This window comes from Amia ocellicauda, chromosome 6 (genome assembly GCF_036373705.1).
Source record: "Amia ocellicauda isolate fAmiCal2 chromosome 6, fAmiCal2.hap1, whole genome shotgun sequence".
NCBI lineage: Eukaryota > Metazoa > Chordata > Actinopteri > Amiiformes > Amiidae > Amia > Amia ocellicauda.
The window spans coordinates 42,312,614-42,328,807 of NC_089855.1; the positions used below are offsets into that span (position 1 = coordinate 42,312,614).

Below are 16,194 nucleotides of genomic sequence, written 5' to 3' on the forward strand. Positions count from 1 at the left end.
ATAAATAACCAAATGCCATTTTTGTTGTTTCAAATGTGTCCAACATCTTACCAGTATGTATTTTTAGTATGTCACAAAGGTTCCCTAATTCGTTTTACAAATGTTCCCTGTTTGTTATGAATGTTCCCTAAGCATGTGACGAATGTTCCCTAGTTTATGTTACAGATGTGCCCTAGCACGTCTCTCTCTCTCTCTCTCTCTCTCTCTCTCTCTGTCTCTCTCTCTCTGTCTCTCAATTTAGTGCATTTGTATTGTCAAAGCAAATGGACATGCAAACATACATACGTACATACATATGGAAAATAAACAATAAAATTATAATTCACAATTAGATGTAATAAAGTACAGAAAAACAAAATGTAATAAAATGTGATCTTTAATACACACAAATATGTATGGCTGGTCGGAAGCGTCTTGGACTCGGGTTCCTCTTCATTACTTATAATGCTTTTGCCTTTTGCTAAAGCTTTCCATGGAGGGTAACGTGGATGAGTTTGTACCATTCTTGGGAGGCTCTGCCTTGTTGGGGCGGAGCTGTGATCCAGGTGAACAGCAGATCGGGCATAGGTGGGCATGTGGGCGGAGGAAGAGGAAGGCCGGTCAAGCAGATAAGCTTGCTAAGGTACGCAGCAGCAGCAAACAGCCCCCCCATCCAGCCAGCCAGGCAGTCTGGCTGGCAGTGACTGAGTGGTTGACAGACGGCAAGCAACGGAATGCACGTGCTCTGTGATGTCATAGCAGTCAGCTCAGAAAGAGGTTCGTGATGTCATCGCTGAGCTGGCTGGCTCTGTGTGTCTTGCTGGCTGTGTGTGTATGTGTGTGTGTGTGAGTGGGTGGGTGGGTGGCTGTGTTAGTGTCTGTCTGTCTGTCTGTCTTTCTGTCTCTCTCTGTCTCTCTCTCTGTCTCTCGCTCTATAGATGCATCATAGGGAACATATGTAACAATCTCTCTTCTTGTTTACCAAAAATGTGAATGAACGTATTTCACGTGGGTTTTGCCTTGGTTGGAAACGTTTTAAGATTATTTATGAAGTGTAAAATGGATTTGTCTCAATTCTCCATAGTTTTCAATGTATGTGCCATTCAGTAGCGTTCATGTTACAGATGTGTCCTATGCAGTGGTAGGGTCAATAAAATGTCAGTAAAACTTTATTTTAGCTATTATGGAGGAAGAAATGGAAATAGAGGGTCCTCACTAATTATCTAATTTATCAACAATGTTTAAAATTAGGCCTTGCGAAGCTGCAGAAAATGCTGTATAATTGTATGTGTGTTCAACTACCAGCTGCTAAAGTCTGATAGCTTTTGAAGACTCTGTATAGGAAGTTGAAGAAACTGTTTTGTGATAATTATATAATGTTTTATATTAATACTAGCATTAGAAGTAGTTTTGTTTACAGACTGAGCAGATTAGATTCAGCAGGACAAGTAAAGGGTCAACATGGTTGGTTTGTTAGAAACTACTGTCAGTAATGTAAGATTACACAGTGCCGAAATAGCCTACAGATGTCTGTTTTAAATTTGTTTATGACTTAACCGTTTCTCCAGATAGGCAGGAATTGTTTCTGTTAATGGGCGATTGACACTAGTTAAATGTCGACCGTGGGATCACATCTTCCTAGTGCACATCAAAGACGGACATCTGCTTTGGATCCATCATCTCTTCACGGGAGGACAGATCGTAAACGGACCCGGACCTGTATCTTCTGATTGGATGAACGGCCATAAGATGTTATGTCATTTTCCTATAAAGTTGTACTCATGTTTGTAAACATTAAGTCTCACTGAAGGAATTATTCCTGACGTGGGGCTTCCGAGCGGCTCGATTAAAGTTCTGTTTGCTTTATCTCCACGACTTCTCCACTTATTTCTGACACGGTTCTACAACTTGGCATCACGAACGAGGATCTGAACTTGCCTCCACTCCTGGGACCAAAGCAAGGGTGAGTAGCTTTAAAAATGACCACCCTGTATATTTAGATTTGATCTCTGGATTGTGTTAGGCTCTCAGATTGTAATTTAAAGAGAACTTGTGGAGAGGTAGAGGTAAAACAAACAGAAAGGTTGACTGAACAGCGGAGGATCACAGTAGGGTGAATTCCAGGTAAGATAGATCTGCGGTGAGAGATGCCAAGGGAACCGAAAGGTACGACGAGGCCTGCTGAGCCCCAGGTTAAGCAAGGAAACCCTTGTACACCAGGGCCAGAGTCAGTGGCAGTCAATAACCAGACGGAACCAGAGGTACATAAAGTCCAGCAATATAGCCCCCTCGTTGGCAAAGATAGGATTGGCATAATGGTGTTAAAATACATGTCTGTTTGTGAATTCCAAAAAGTTTAAAATGTTAATCTTAAAATGGTAAAGGCAAGATAAAAAAACGACAAAGTTTCTATAATTCTTTGTCTGAATAATAAGAATTTAGAGAAGAAATTGATCATAATAGATCAAGAAAACACCAAAGTAGTGTATTTCAAAGTTTTTTTTACATCTGATTTTTAATAATAACAATATAATAAATAAATGCTAAGGGCTGTTTGAGACACTGCAGGGTCAACAAAACACGCCACTAATCTAATATCTGATTTATCTTTGGATGTCAATCTGTATGTGCCTTATGTATTTATGTATATATATAGTCTGAAGGTTATGTAAGGTAATTGTCTGTTTTGTATGCTTTGTATTTTTAATATTGTGCATAGTCCAGAATAAGACTCAGAAGGGAAGTAACCAATAATTTCAGAATTATATTTACAATTACGCAGTCATTGATGTTTTATCAACAGATTAATGAGGATTTAGACATTTAACTGTATACAGAGTGCACAAAGCATCAGAAATAAGAAATGAATAATGCATTCTATTATAAGAATAATGTTAAAGTAATACAAATATACACTAAATACATAGATTAATAATACTAATAAAGTAAATAAATAGTAATGGTGTCCTCTAAGCCTCAGAAGAACAATAATTTGTTTGTTAAAAATCATATTATGGAGAAATTCTGTAAAGTCAAATTAAAGGAAAACTAAAGGCTGGAATCCACAGGAGCAGCACTCTGGTGCAGCCCTGAGTGACAGCCTGATGTAAAACCCATAGCAGGAGAATGTAAACAGTATAGTGACATATTATAGTCTTATTTTAGAAAATATTTGGTTATTGGTGCATAGCATAAAATACCTGAAATAAAAGTTGAAATTCGACCTTGGATTTTAGATTCTAAGAGTGAATTAGTCAAAGGGTAAGAATTTTAAGGATACTATAGAAATATAAATTATGAGCATTGAATAAGTGAGCTAAAATTAGTATTGCATAATTTTGAAGGAGAAAATAAAACATAAAAATACTATTAGAATGAGTTTTACCAACCAGAAATAAAAAAAAATTATGTTAAAAATTGAATTAGAGCTAATTTTTGAAATGGAAATCTGAGGAAACAGTGAAATTTGGTGAAGATATAAATACATAGATAACCAGATACTCCAGGAAATTAAAGGTGTGGTCATTTGGTAGCTGGGAGTTCCACAATGAAGAGTTTTTGAAATCCCCAGATATAAGATCCCTAAATACAAGGTGTAGGTAAGAAATGAACTATTGATCAGTTCAATCTGGCTTTGGGAACAGTTCTTCTGAACATGTACCGGTGTAGATTGGACTTCAATAGGAGGAAGTGACACAATAAAGACATATATGAGCCGTGCAGGCGGACAGTCTTAGTGCCCACGCAGGCTCTTCATTGGGGAAATCATTGACTGAACACATTTTTTTTGAAAATTTGTTTTCCTGAGGTATCTGGGAATCGTTATTGAAATCAATTAAAATGCTTATTTTCTAAAAATATATTTTATTAGGAAAATATCTTAATTTATTAACTCAAATAATGGAGCGAAATATGTGTATAAATAGTATTAATACATGTCAATAAATATAACTTGAATTGTCTAGTGTAGCGTTATGTTGGGTGTATTTTGATAAGAGCATTTGGGCTCTGAGCTGAAGCACTGATCTAAAGAAGACCTCTCCCCCCCCAAAGTTATCAGATTTCCTTAGCTCATCAGCTTGGAACTGGTTTGCATCAAAGTGACAGTTTTGGGGAGGATGGCACCGAGAAGAGGCCAAATAGGTTGGAATCCTGCTATGAAATGTCTGGAGAAAGGGGCCTGTAGATGATAAAAACTCTTTGAAGTGGACGAGAGCCGAAATCCCGAGATAGAGCTACGAACCCGGGCCAACCGGCATTTCCAAATGATGGCATGGATTGACATCAGTCATAAATCAAGCCCCCCTCCAATAGGACACTCGGGGCTGAAACCGAAATCCAATCTCAAGAACTCAAGAACCAATCATCTATTGATCTGACAGACTATAAGGAACAGAGCACAGGCTCTCTCTCTCTCTCTCTCACCTGAACCAGAAACTCGCTGCCACAGCTCAACCTGTAGCTCTGTTGCCAGAACTGGAACCAGAAACCAACTAAGTCTTTGCCGGCAACAGAAGAGTTAAACTGGGAGAAGGAGATTGAGCCGTACGAAGAATTCTTTTAAAGGACTTTATTAAATAAAGAACTTTACAGACTGCGCTGACCGCCTGTGCCCACCTGATCAGTGGAGTTTTACAGCTGGACAATTGACTAAGTCGACTGTATACGAAAGTGTCAGTCATTTAAATAGCTATTTGAGTCTTAAGAAACTTGACCCTTGGAACAAACAGGGCCCTGCTTTCCTCAAAAACTTTGTCTTCAAGTAACTATGGTGGAAACCCTGCTTACAAAGAAGATTTTGTGCACAACCTTGGAGCCTTCAAACCAGTGGAAATCTGTTTGGAAAAGACTCTACATTCGCGAAACCCCAACTTCCAGGTGCATCGACTGAGTGGAAGTTCTTGGACAAAGCCGAACCGGACTGCCTTTGTTCCAAACCACACGGACCTCGTGCCGTGTGCTGTTATCTGAGCCCGAAGACAGAGAGGCCTCTCTGCGACGAAGTTCAGATAAGTCTAATAGTTTGTGATTCATGACATTTGAGAAATCAATTAGAAATTAGAAAAGAAAAAAAAGTAAAAAGAAATAAAAATATAACAAAACAAAACACAAATTAAAATAAATCCTATATACGAATAATAACAAATGTGTTTTTCAATATGTTTGCATTTATATAACTTGTATATAACTTAATGACGTTTCTTCATTTACCATTTATGGTTCTACAAAACATGTGATTTTATATTATCACCGGCATATCAGATACTAAACAATTAATTAGCGGTCTTTTTTTTTTTTTTTCTCTAATTGTAAGTCAAACCTACCCTGCAGTTTTACAGACACACTTTTGTTTACGGGAACCCAAACAGGAAGACACAGTCCTGTTTCTTCACAAACAAGAAAACACAGTCAAGTTCATGGCAACCCAGGTTAAATAGGAAGACACAGTCCTATTACTTCATAAACAAGAAGACACAGTCAAGTCTATGGTAACACTAAGAAACTTTGTTTCTTAACAAGCAAGAAACATTTCCTGCCTCAAGTAATTGATATAAGGCAAGCAACAACGTTTAATAAATTATAGAATGCGTTACCTGATCGTCAGAGGGCCAGGCGAGCAGACAAGTGAAAGCAAAGCACCGCAGTAGGGAATTTTTCAAAAAGGTTCCTTTACCTTTTTCTATTTTGCTGGCGCAGTTTTGCTGGTCACTGGTCTGGCCATTCCAGTCCTCTCTGTCAGGGTTAGCAATCCCATCCTCGTCGCCATGTAATGTGGAAGAAAAACCATCTTCAATCAGGTTGGAACGTTCGTTGCAATGCCTTTAATACACGCAGCGTGGAGAGGAACAGTGAATCAAGAAGATCCCAAAGTCGCTCTGCCTTCATTTAAAAGTCAGAGGCTTTTATACACAAAAAACAAAGATCTGGTTACAATCACAGAGTCATTACTATATTATCATTAGAGAGTTAGCTAAGCAGAATATATATCAGAGTTCATAGGTCAACACATGGATTAGGGGGCAGGCACTTCAATCGTACTGTTTGACATTGTCTCCAAGGTTCTCATCTTAAATAACGAACAGAAAACAAGCTACCTTCTGGCATGTCCTCCTGGCTTGACCTTATCTTTCTTAAGTATACAAGAGAGTAGAATTGATATGAGGGAAAGAATTCTAACTTTCCTTCCACAGTGCCCAACACCTACCAGTATGTCCTTTTAGTATGTCACAAAGGTTTCCTAATTAGTTTTACAAATGTTCCCTGTATGTTATGAATGTTCCCTAGTTTATGTTACAGATGTGCCCTAGTACTTCTATCTCTCAATTCAGAGCATTTGTATTGGAGGGGAACGTGGATGAGTTTGTACCATTCTTGGGAGGCTCTGCCTTGTTGGGACGGAGCTGTGATCCAGGTGAACAGCAGATCGGGCAGAGCTGGGCATGAGGGCGGAGGAGGAGGAAGGCCGGTCAAGCAAATAAGCTTGCTAAGGTACGCAGCAGCAGCAAACAGCCCCCCTATCCAGCCAGCCAGGCAGTCTGGCTGGCAGTGACTGAGTGGTTGACAGACGGCAAGCAATGGAATGCACGTGGTCTGTGATGTCATAGCAGTCAGCTCAGAGAGAGGTTCGTGTTGTCATCGCTGAGCTGGCTGGCTCTTTGTGTCTTGCTGGCTGTGTGTATGTGTGTGTGTGAGAGAGAGAGAGATTTTTTGTTTTTTAACACCTTTATTTTACTACAAAAAACAATTAAAACAAACTAGAAACACATAAAAGACATGAAAAAAACTCCCGACAATAAAACACAACCTATTCTAAAAACGCTCAATAAAATCCACTACACACGTGCTACCTATAAAATATTCAAGTGAATTAAACCAGTTGGTTTAAATGTCCAAAGTCAATGGCACAGAGGGCCGCCCTGACCCCCCACATCTGCAGAAAAGTGTACAGGTCTCCCGTCAGGCTGTAGAAATTGTAATCCAGTCGCACTCTGGAGCTTACGAGAGACCTGAAGAGGGAGAGTGCACACTGTTGCTGCACCCGCTAAGTCTGACTTCTCCTACTGCTCAGGATAGCCAGCTTAGCCTGCCCCAATAGAAAGTTTGCTAACTCACAATCATGTCTGTGGCGCTGCTTGTACTGGACTCCCAAAATAAACACAGAGCGTGAGAAAAGGAGGCCCAGCTGCTTAAACAGGCTCTCCAGTGCAGTGAACAGCAGCTCTAATCTAGGGCAGTGGCAGAAACAGTGAAAAAGTGTCTCTCTCTCCCCGCAGTAGGGGCAGGTGTCGCTCACTCTGGGGTCCAGTGTATGTGCAAAAGAGTTTGTTGCGATGACGCCATACAGAAGCCATGCAGAAGCGGGGGCTTGTTCAGGCTCCTCCAGGCATGCATCTTCCCCCAGAGCCAGGTGCTCCCTCCAGGGGGTGTCAGGGAGGGGCTGCAGCTGCTGATGGTGCAGCTCCCTCACACTGAGCTGATAGAGCTGCTGACGCTGAGCTGTGGAGACAGACACACTACAGAGACTGTGAGGCGACAGAAGGCGGACTGATGAGCTAGGGGGGACTGAGAGACACAGACAAACAAGGGGAAAGACAGTGTCAGGGTCCTTGGGCCAGCAGTGCTGCGTGAGAGCCTGGAAAAGCCGCTCCACAGCGCCTATGGGAAGGGCGTTCTGTACTGCCCAGAGAAATCTGGTTACGACTCTCAGTGACCTTATACCCAGCCTGGCAGCCAGGCTGTCGGCACCAACGCACTGTCCCCTGTTAAAATCCAACAAATCCCTCAGCCGGATCAGGTCGACCTTAAGCAGGACTGACCTGAGGCTGCTGGAGAGCAGGAGTGGACAGCTAAAACCGGGGTTCCACAGCCGTGGCTCCTCTAACAGCCAATATAGACTGCTGCCCCCCAGCTCCCTACCCAGGGAGAAGTGCTGCCACACCTTTAAAACAGTACTATAAAAAACAGGCAGGGAAGGAAGTATATTGGGACGTGTCTTAAGTAAAAACATGTGTCTGTCATAACAAGTGTCCAGGGCGGGAGACACAGGGGATCTGGAGGGTACAGGAGCTTCTGAGCTGCCTGCAGCCGAAAGGCACTCAGCCTGCTTAACAGATCTACCAACCCCTGTCCCCCCTCCTGGAGCGGCAGGTACAGCACTGCTTTGCGCACCCAGTGCAACCCGTCCAGAAATCCAGGAGCAGGGTCTGTATCTGGGACACCAGGGCCGGTGGGGGGTCCAGACATGCATAAGTGTGCCAGAGCATGGAGGCCACCAAGATATTAATTACAATTGCTCTCCCCCTAAAGGAGAGCTGGGGCAGCAGCCAGTGCCATGCCCTCAACCGGCCCTGTACCCTCTCCAGCAAGCCAGCCCAGTTCTCCTGCGTCTCCCCCAAAGTCACACCCAGCACCCGAGGGCCTGAGAGAGACCACTGCAGCCCCGCAGGGAGGGCAGGGGGTGCAGAAACCTCCCACACCCCAACCAGATGAGCGCTGCCCTTGCCCCAGTTGACCCTGGCTGAGGAGGCCCTGCTGAACTCCTCCAGACACTCCCACAATGACCTGGACGTCTCGCTGCCCAGACTGCATGTCTCAGCAGCATAGGCCGACACCCTTGGGTGACAAGGGATGGACAGCCCAGCTAGCAGCCTGTGCAGCAGGGGCTCGATAGAAAGGGAGTATAGCATCCCTGACAGACTGCAGCCCTGTCTGATGTCTCGATGGATGGGGATAGGCTCACTCAGGCCACCATTGATCTTCAGCACAATAAACACATGACAGTACAGCAGCTGAATAAATTCTACGAACCGCGGGCCGACACCAACTGCTCTCAGCACCTGAAACAGGCACTGCGGCCGGCATGATGTCTCTGAGCCGCTTAGCCAGAGCCTTAGACAGGATCTTATAGTCCTGACACAGCAGCGCCACTGGCCTCATGTTCACAATGGAGGACAGATTCCCCTTCTTGGGCAGCAGGGTCAGAATAGCTCTACGACAGCTAATGGGCAGCAGCCCAGCTCACAGTCCCTCCTGCAGCACTGAGAGCAGGTCCGGGCCCAGCTCAGTCCAAAACTCTGAGAAAAACTCCACAGTGAGCCCATCCAGCCCCGGTGCCCAGCCCTTATTGAGCTCTTGCATTGCGCAGGTCAGCTCTGCCAGATTTAGAAGGGCCTCCAGCCCCTTGCCCCCATCCTGTGGGAACTTAGGCAGACCCTGCAGAAACTGCTGCTGCTGCTCCAGGCTGCCCGGCTCTGCGGAGTACAGCTCCCTATAGAACTGGGCGGCATGACTACACATCTCTTGCCCATCCTGCAGCACGCGGCCCTCAGCCGTCCTCAGGCAGAGCATCACCCTGCTCTGCTGCCGCCTGCATTCCAACCCAAAGAAGAACTTGATGGGCGCATCCATCTGTGTCAGGCTCTGGAACTGCGAGCGCACCATTGCTCCTCGAGCCCGCGTCCTTAGCAGCTCTGACAATGCCTGCTGCATAGCTTTGAGGTCCTCTAATGCCCCTGAATCTCCAGAGTCCAAGGCTCGGTGGAGCACCTGAATCTCTCCTTCTAACTCCTTCTTAGATTCATTCAAGCTGTCAGTCCTATGCTCAGTGTACTTCTGGCAGAAGAGCCTGGTCTGAACTTTGCCAATGTCCCACCACTGTCTCAGGGAGGCAAACCTAGGGCGCTCTGATCTCTGCCAAAAGAAAAGAAAAGAATTACAAAAAATCCTGTCCTGCAGCAAGCTATTATTGAAAAGCCAGTAGGCACTGCGCAGCCAGACAGGAGGCAGGGTGACACTCACAGTGATGAGACAGTGGTCAGTGGTCAGGTGGGGGTGATATGGCAGCCACCGATCAGATTGACATGATGTCTAAAGGTATAAAATCTATCCAGCCTGGCTAGCGACATAATGCTAGTACCCGGCCTCACCCAGGTGTACTGTTTCACCTTTGGGTTGGCATTCCTCCAGACATCGACCATTTGTGCAACTGTGTATTACCTTCCAGCTGTTTTGCCGACTGTGGACTGGGCTCCAAATGATTCCTATCTAATCTATAGTCCACAGTACAGTTCCAATCACCCCCCCAAAACCAGGATCTCCTCAGCCCCACAGTCTGCTAGTGCTTTGCTGAGCACCGGAAACACTGACAGTCTGTCTCTCACAGCATTGGGGGCATAGATATTAATAAACACAAAGGACCTTCCCCCGCTCTCAGCCTTTACCATCAACAATCTTCCACCAACAAACTCTGTTTTCTTCAAATAATCAATTTTAAAAGTGTGTGAAAATAAAATCCCCACTCCCCCACTCACACTAGACCCTTGGCTAAACACACTCTCTCCTTTCCACTCCCGCTGCCACTCACAATCATTCACACTGTCTGCGTGTGTCTCTTGTACAAATAAAAACATACTATTAACCATCACCATTAGATTGCAAAGCAGCCCTGACAACACTCTTTCCACTTCTTTAACCTGTAGCACTCCGGCTCACTAAACTCCGCGAGTGCCACATCCTGCAGGATCACTTGTGCAGATGCCAGGAACTGCTTTGCATCAGGGAAGAAGTTTTCTAAAACTATATTCCTCTTCCCCTTTGTCTCCCTTAAAAAATCCTTAATGCTTTTAGCACTGTATCCCGCAGTGTCAGTGGAGACGGGCTCGCCCTGGGAGTCAGCGATGTCCCCCTCAGCAGCGCTGTCCGAGTCTGCGCTCTCCACAGCCGCAGCACTGCACTCAGACTCCCGGCGCCGCAGCCGGTCGGCCACCTTGGGTTGAGACGGCAGGTTCCCCCAGACAGACTCCCCTGACTGCGAGTCCCGCCGCCCCACAGCCCCCACACCGTCTCCGGGATCCTCCTCACCAGCCGCCCTAGCAATATTCGCCTTTTTAGACAACTGTATCAACGGCCTCAGAAGACGGGGCAGACTGCTTCTGCTGTCTTTTCCTGGGCACTTTAAACCCATCATCACTGGCTAAGTGTTCAGTCTTGGTGGCGGCCGCATCAGCAGCAACAGCAGCTCCCTCCTCGGCTAACTGAGCCCGTGGCTGCTCTGCATTCTCACTGCTAGCAGCTTCCCCACTAGGCTCACCTACTCTGTCCCCACCGAGGCCAGTAGCGTTTGCCACCGCCTCCCCCTCATCGCTCCCCCGGCCGGCAGAGCCGACACCAGACGGCCCTGCCTGCTCCTCACCTTCCTCTCGCCCGGCCGCCGGAGCCTCTCCCTGAGGGCAAGAGCGACTGATGTGCCCCTGCGCCCCGCACCTCAAACACCTCATGGTATCAGTTGACACGAACACCACGTACACTAACCCCTCGATCTTAAACTTCAGAGACAGGCTTAACTAATCGGCGCCGTCCGCCAGCACCATGAAACCCTGTCTGCGGTAAGAGAGGACGTGTTTCAGCTCCGGGGCGCTGCAGCCCAGCAGCACCCTCCTAATGGCGCAGGTGAGCCGGCCATAGCGACTCAGATCCCCCGCCAGCAGATCGTTGCTCAGGAAGGGGGGCACATTGGAAGTAACCACCTTTACAGCCGGGGTGGACAGAGGGAGCGTGGGCAGGAAGGTCCCCTTCACTGTGACCCCCTCCTCCATCACATCACAAAACCACAATGCCCTTATTCATTCGAGCCGCAGAGACGATGTTCTGGAAGCCGACCATCCTGCCGATCTCCATCGCACAGTCCTCTACCGACACCTACTCCTGGGACACGAGTATAAACCCGTGCTTTCAGGTCAGCGTTTCGTAATTAAATGAAGGGGGGGTCTGCCCGCCCGCAACGCCATGTTGATCTAAATCGAAAAACAACCCCCTAAACCCGAAATGTTTAAAACCAACAAACGATTAAAAGTATCTATAAAAAAACAAGAAAAGGAAAGAAAAAGAGTAGTAAAAACACACACACACTCTCTCCAAACAAAACTCCCACCACCACTGACTCCTCCCATCCCTGTGTGTGTGTGAGAGAGAGAGAGAGAGAGATAGAGTGTGTGTGTGTATTTGTGTGTGAGTGGGTGGCTGTGTTAGTCTCTGTCTCTCTCTATGTCTCTGTCTCTCGCTCTGTAGATGCATCATAGGGAACATATGTAACAATCTCTCTTTTTGTTTACCAAAAATGAGAATGAACGTATTTAAAGTGGGTTTTGCCTTGTTTGGAAACGTTTTAAGATTATTTATTAAGTGTAAATTGGATTTGTCTCAATTCTCTGTAGTTTTCAATATATGTGCCATTCAGTAGCGTTCATGTTACAGATGTGTCCTATGCAGTGGTAAGGACAATAAAATGTCAGTAAAACTTTATTTTAGAAATTATAGAGGGGATCAAATGCAAATAGAGGGTCCGCACTAATTATCTAATTTACCAACAACATTTAAAATTTGGTCTTGCGAAGCTGCAAAAAATGCTGTATAATCGTATGTGTGTTCATACACCAGCTGCTAAAGTCTGATAGCTTTGATCTCATATTTTTTTTCTCATGAACACCAAATGCTGTTTGCTTGATTTTTACAGAGTATGTCATAAATTCTGTCATAAAACCTGACAAATTGTATGCTGTAATATTGAATATTTTCAAAGTTACATCATTTGTTTGTTTTTCCTATCATGTTACAAATGTTCCCTATGTGAAATATTCATTATATCTTAATAATGTCAAAACAATTAAAGATATACAGATTATTATTTGTGGTAAAGTTATAACACATTGCTTTTAACTATGTGTGTCAGTAAAAGTTTAAAAAATCCTGACATTTTTTATTGATCCTGCAAAATAAGTGTTTAGGGAACATTTTTAACTTAAAGTAAGGGTTAGTGTTAGGGTTAGGGTTATGAATATAATTGATATATAAAATTGTTAAGAACTGTAAATATTTAAATTCAATTTTTCATGGATTGTCTGAAAGTTTCAGTTCTATATTCGGTTTTGAAACTGTTTGTTTTCTATTTGTGTATATGAAAGATATACATCTATACAATATCTTCACTATTATAGATAAACACATTTTTATTTTCGGCATTGTTAAAGCACATTGGTATTACCTATGTGTATCTTTAAAAGTTTAAAATTCCTAAAGGTTTTTTATTGATCTTGCAAAATAAGTGTTTAGGGAAAATTTCTAACATAGAGTTAGGGTTAGCCACTGGGTAAGGGTTACATCTTCAACAGTAGATTAATTTTTGTTAATTATTCTCATCAATGTTAAAGAACAATAAGATCTATTATGTGTGTCAATAAAATGCTGATATTCCATAACGTTTGATGGGGGATTCTGCAAAACACATATTTAGGGAACATTTGTAACATATGGGTTACGATTTGCCATAGACGCGGAATGAGTTTGATTGTGATGTTAAAGACGCAGTCGCCTCGGGGCTGATTATTATTGCTGTGTTTCTCCACTTCTACTCCACGCTTGGGAACGCCCACATCCAGTGACATCAGCGTTCGATTCCAAAACCGGTGGAAAAGCGGGCCGGTTTACAAGAAGATCAGCTGAATCCCAGGCCGAGCAGCGGCTCTGGCTCCAGCACCGGCACCATGTCGGTGGAAAAGCGCTACGTGAGCTTACACTGAGCTCAGTGTAATGTCTGCTCTGGAGAGCTCACAGTGTGACCTAGTCGTGAGTTCACGTCTTTACTGGGTAGTCCTTGACAATTTAATTGACTCAATTCTTGGGGTTAATTGGTCAGAATTACCATTGGTTGAAGGTACTCAGGGACTGATGTGTAGAGAGACTAATTAAACCTGCAGGATTGTGGTTGTCCCAGAACAGAATTAACCAGCTCACCACAAAGGAACATGGTAGGTGCTATTGCAACATGGATTACACAAAAACATTGAAATCCAAGTTTGCAGTGGTCCTTGGGCCATTGCGTGGTGATCCAGATCACTTCAGCACGAATTTTGCAGTGGTCTGGACTACAACTCCAGGGACTACTGTGCAGTGGTCCAGACCTCAGAAACTGTATGCATATGAACACTGAAGTAGGCATCATAACTGTAGCCAATACTTTGTGGTTTAATTACTAAATTTAATCCCTGTATTGTACGGAATAATAATAACAACTGGAAAACATAAGAGAAGGGCCTGATATTAAATACAATACACAATAGACTAAGTAGAACCGTCTGTGAAATAAGTGGAGAAGTCACGGAGATAAAGCAAACAGAACTTTAATCGGGCCGCTCGGAAGCTCCACTGTCAGAAATAATTCTCTCATTGAGACTTAATGTTTACAAACATAAGTACAACTTTATAGGAAAAATGACGTAACATATTATGGCCATTCATCCAATCAGCAGTAACAGGTTCGGGTTCGTTCTACGATCTGTCCTCCCGTGAAGAGGTGATGGATCCAAAGCGGATGACCGTCTTTGATGTGCACTAGGAAGATGCGATCCCACGGTCGTCATTTACCTAGTGTCAATCGCTCTTTAACAAAAACAATTCCTCCCTATCTGGAGAAACAATTACGTCATAAACAATTTCACTGCAGACATCTGTAGGCTATTACGGCACTGTGTAATCTTTCATTACTGACAGGAGTTTCTAACAAATCGACCTTGTTGACCCTTTACTTGTCCTGCTAAATCTAATCTGCTCAGCATGTATACAAAACCACTTCTAATGCTAGTATTAATATGAAACATTATTTAATCATCACAAAACACTTTCTTCAACATCCTATACAGAGTCTTCAAAAGCTATCAGACTTTAGCAGCTGGTGTATGAACACACATTCGATTATACAGCATTTCTTGCAGCTTCGCAAGACCTTATTTTAAACGTTGTTGGTAAATTAGATAATTAGTGAGGACCCTCTATTTGCATATGTTCCCCTTGTGGAAGGAAAGTTAGAATTCTTTTCCTCATATCTATTCTACTCTCTTGTATACTTAAGAAAGATAAGGTCAAGCCAGAAGGACAGGCCAGAAGGTAGCTTGATTTCTGTTTGTTATTTACGATGAGAATCTTGGAGACAATGTCAAACAGTATGATTGAAGTGCCTGCTCCCTAATCCATGTGTTGATCTATGAACTCTGTTTTATGATGATATATATTCTGCTTCGCTAACTCTCTATGATAATATAGTAATGACATTGTGATTGTAACCAGATCTTTGTTTTTTATGTATAAAAGCCTCTTACTTTTAAATGAAGACAGAGCGACTTTGGGATCTTCTTGATTCACTGTTCCTCTCCACGTTGCGTGTATTAAAGGCATTGAAACTAACGTTCCAACCTGATTGAAGATGTTTTTTCTTGCACACCCTCTACAATTGCTAAAATAAAGTTTTACTGACATCTGTAACATGAACGCTACTGAATGGCACATACATTGAAAACTACAGAGAATTGAGACAAATCCAATTTACACTTCATAAATAATCTTAAAACGTTTCCAACCTAGGCATAACCCACTTGAAATACGTTCATTCACATTTTTGGTAACAAAAAGAGAGATTGTTACATATGTTCCCTATGATGCATCTACAGAGCGAGAGACAGAGTGAGAGAGTCAGAGAGACACAGATAGACAGACAGACACTAACACAGCCACCCACCCACCCACTCACACACACACACACTCTATCTCTCTCTCTCTCACACACACACACAGCCAGCAAGACACACAGAGCCAGCCAGCTCAGCGATGACATCACGAACCTCTCTCTGAGCTGACTGCTATGACATCACAGAGCACGTGCATTCCGTTGCTTGCCGTCTGTCAACCACTCAGTCACTGCCAGCCAGACTGCCTGGCTGGCTGGATGGGGGGGCTGTTTGCTGCTGCTGCGTACCTTAGCAAGCTTATTTGCTTGACCGGCCTTCCTCCTCCTCCGCCCACATGCCCACCTATGCCCGATGTGCTGTTCACCTGGATCACAGCTCCGCCCCAACAAGGCAGAGCCTCCCAAGAATGGTACAAACTCATCCACGTTCCCCTCCATGGAAAGCTTTAGCAAAAGGCAAAAGCGTTATAAGTAATGAAGAGGAACCCGAGTCCAAGACGCTTCCGACCAGCCATACATATTTGTTTGTATTAAAGATCACATTTTATTACATTTTGTTTTTCTGTACTTTATTACATCTTATTGTGATTTATAATTGTATTGTTTATTTTCCATATATATGTATGTATGTATGTATGTTTGCATGTCCAATTGCTTTCACAATATAAATGCACTGAATTGAGAGAGAGAGAGAGAGAAGT

General features: G+C 43.8%; 2 non-coding genes across 2 annotated transcripts; one reads left to right on the plus strand and one right to left on the minus strand.

Moving 5' to 3' along the window:
• Positions 1-416: 416 nt before the first annotated feature.
• LOC136751910 (U5 spliceosomal RNA) lies at positions 417-531 on the plus strand. The gene has a single exon (XR_010817097.1). It is a non-coding gene; the product is annotated as a U5 spliceosomal RNA (small nuclear RNA).
• Positions 532-15,872: 15,341 nt separating this feature from the next.
• LOC136752112 (U5 spliceosomal RNA) lies at positions 15,873-15,987 on the minus strand. The gene has a single exon (XR_010817276.1). It is a non-coding gene; the product is annotated as a U5 spliceosomal RNA (small nuclear RNA).
• Positions 15,988-16,194: the final 207 nt, after the last annotated feature.